Here is a 3,736-nt window from a genome sequence, read left to right as displayed (position 1 = left end):
GATTTTTCCAGTAGGAAACCAGAAGCTCCGCCCACACAAACAGAATGGGTGGTGCTTTCACGGCCCAAAAGAAGCTCAGCGGAAGACACCTGTTTAGTTCAGGCTCTACGGAGTGCGTTATGTGAGACGGCTAGATATAAGATGAAATGCTGTTATGTAAGCGTGTAATAGTGAAAAGAAAAAAAAGAAAATATATCGGTCTTTTAACTCTTGTATTGATCTCAAAGTCATATTTATATTCTATTAATACCTGTGCCACCCTCATCTAAATTTCCCAGATCTGTCTGACCAAAGAAAATCAAATGTTGAGCTAATACAAAAGTATTACATTAACACATTAAGTATTAAAGTACTGTAACACTGTAAAATACTAGCAGTAGTAGTTCAACATAACAGTCGTTTGTTTTTCAGTTTCTATTTTTATTCTAAACCAATGGTTTGCAAAGTGACAGTTATCTATGTAAAACTATGCAAAATAGTTCCTTCAACATAAACCAATACGGAAATGTGACTTTGGCAACAGATCTGTTGTTCAAAATGTCCTACACACCAACACCGGACAAGGATATAATAATGTGTGAGAAAACACGTAAACAAAAAAACTAACAAACCTGAACCCCTGCGTACTACAGTGAGGACATCCCATGGTTATGCTATGTTTTGTTGAGCCATATGAGTTATTTATCCTCATAGAGGGAATGATTACTAAAAATTACAAAGCTGCTGTCATTCATGAGCTTTATTCTAGAATAAAACTTTTTTTTTCTTTTTTTCTTTTTCTTTTTTAAACGGAACATGAGATGATGTGGCTAACAGCCTACTAGGCCACCTGGTGGTGTTGTTTCATTTTATTTTTCCACATGCTGATACAGGCTGTATGTCTTTAAGTCTAAGATGTAATACTTGGAAGAAATCAGTGTCTGACACATATTTCATTACATCACTATTATCACATGAATGATTGCCACAGTTGTGTCTCTTTCTTTAAGATTCTTTCTTTGAAAGAGAAAAATGTTACCCCTGGGCTTTTCTGTTTTAGAATTCCCGAACTGTATGAATTTGAATATGCAATATAGCGCCATATTATATCACAGCTTTCAAAAGTATATTACTTGAAGTTTATCTGTTTTTTAAATGCTAAAATAAAATAGTGAACGCAGTTTCCTTTACTGACATGTAGGCTGGCAGAAAGGGGGCATTCAGGGAAACAAGATGATGTGAAATACAAAAACAGACGTTACAATAAGTAGTGTGTGATTATGTGTGTGTCCTAAAACTCAGTCCCTGTGTTAACTTTAATTTTTGCCTGTGTCTTGTTTAAAGTTACCTCAGCAAGATTTGTTGTAGTGTTGCTGTCAGTAGCTGTCAGATGGCACATGTATGCAATACTAACAGAAGCCAGGGGCTTGTTTTACCAGTTCTGCATCTGAAACCCAGCCAACAGCTTACAAGGAACTTTCTATTTATATCTTCGGGGTTTTTTTTTTAAAACTGCAGACAGATTTTATAGTTAAGGGATTTGTATGAAGACAAACCAGACATTTGTATTGATGTTGGCTTGCATTAATTTACTCCAAGCTGTTGTTACTGTGTATTTGTTATTGTTTGTTTTTGTGTAGTTTACTTTCTCTAAATCCTCTGAAAGAAACCAGCACCCCACAGTTTCTTATGTTGTAAACATTTGTTGTTTCCAGCTTTGTTCATATGTAACAATTCCTTGTTCTGTAATTGTTGTTAGTGGTGATTGTTGCACTTTACAGCCCTGTGATAGATCTGTCCAGAGTACCTATGATAAGTCTGATAGCCTCCAGTCCAACTGTGGCCCTGACCTGGATAAGAGAAAGAGAATGGATGGATGGATGGATGGATGGATGGATGGATGGATGGGAGGAAATTAAAGGGTGGATGGGTCTTGTACCTAAGAATACAGTCCACTAGATGGAGATATTGTTTTTTCTTTCATCAACAACTATGTCTATTTTATGCAATATGTTTTTTTAATCTTATAGTTTTCCGTAGTTGTTTATACGCCATGGTGTTTGTTCTGAGTCATGAGGTTATCTCAGTTTACTATATTATCAATACATACATTAGAAAAACTTTGAGAAAAATGACTTTAAGGTGCTTTTCCAAAGATCTTTTTATTTAGTTATTAAATTTTTTTTATCTATTTTTATATTTTCTGTCTCATTTTTCTTTATGTTTTGTTTTTTGTTTGTTTGTTGTTGTTGTTGTTGTTGTTGTTGTTGTTGTTGTTGTTGTTTTCAGGCTGTTACTATGACTCTGAAGGAGCACTGCTTCATTTCAAACAACTCAGCAAAAACAGGTGTGGCAGGTGTGACTAACAACAAGGACCTGTAACGGTCATATTTCACTAAACACATATCCAAAGGTTATCATTAACTGCCAAGTGTCTCTTGTTGCAAAGCGAAATGAAAAAGTCAGGGAAAATGTAGCTAAAATATTTTTAAACGACGTAAAGGGGATTTTGACCACCAGAAAATTTCTTTTTTTAATAAGCGAGCTCTGTTTTGTTTCTAAATTATCTCTAAGGGGATGCAGAGTTATGGGTTTGTAGATGTCAATCCATAATTTTACAGGCTAAATATCAACATCAAATTTGGAGCACATGTGGGCACTTATTGGGGCGTGGTCTTTGTGGGCAGCTCTTTGGGGCCCCTGTAGGAGTTTTTTTCTTATGGGCAATACTGATGTGAAATGTGGGGCCCATCTGTGCAACCTGGGTGGAGCCCCATCTAGCTGTGGGCTGCCCACAGACCCAGGTTCATGGGTCTCACTTTGGGTATCTGCTTAGTGTGGGCTGCCCACAGTCAGCATACACTATGGGCTGCCCCGTTTGAGACTGTGTGGGTTTGTCCACAGTGGCCTCATACAGGCCCCAAAGTAACATGTTTGCAGGGTTGCAACATGAAGCATGTGCTAGATAATTCTACATTCTACATGTATTACATAAATAATACTGACTGGAATTATTTTACAAATATTACACTTTTTTACTGCTATAATTATTTACAGTGATATTGCTTAATAGAAAATACCCTTATTAGCAAAGAAATGACACTTTTGAGAGTAAGACAAAGTAAATACATAAAAATGTGGCTATCTGCAGTAATTACATTTCTGGTCAGAAATGTTGTCTTCTTAAGTTACATAGTTAACAGTGTTTGGTGCTGTCTTGCTGACACATTTGACCACTGTGTCACTAGTTTCTATCAGTATTTCAAGTAAATAGCTTGAGCTGCTTATGTGAGTTGACCCACATAAGCAGCTGAGTTGTATTTGCTTTTGAACCACTTAAAGCCTTTTGGCTGTAATCACAGAAGTCTGCAGAGTGGTAAAAAACAGAGCTGCATTTTTCACTCACAACATTTTTTTACTGCTGAAAATGGACAATCCACGCCATTTACCAACACTGTCACACAATCTTAAATGTATTACATTACATTACTTAGCCCTGAGCACCATCTCTCTGAAAATCTTAATGTCAGCCCTCAGAAATGTATATTATCATATAGAGGGTCCCTTGTTTGATTTAGCTTGCAGTGAACTGAGGGTGCTTTGCCTTTCCGCTCATTTCTCTTCTCCTCACTATGAAGCACAAAGCCGATTGTAAGTCAACTACTTCCCGGCTGCTTTTCTAAAGGCAGAGGGGGTACGGCAGTGAACAACGGGCACCGGCGTTCAACCCCCGGCCCAACAGGAAGTGCTGAAGGGT

Source organism: Maylandia zebra, linkage group LG1 (genome assembly GCF_041146795.1).
Source record: "Maylandia zebra isolate NMK-2024a linkage group LG1, Mzebra_GT3a, whole genome shotgun sequence".
NCBI lineage: Eukaryota > Metazoa > Chordata > Actinopteri > Cichliformes > Cichlidae > Maylandia > Maylandia zebra.
This window is presented reverse-complemented; position numbering follows the sequence as displayed.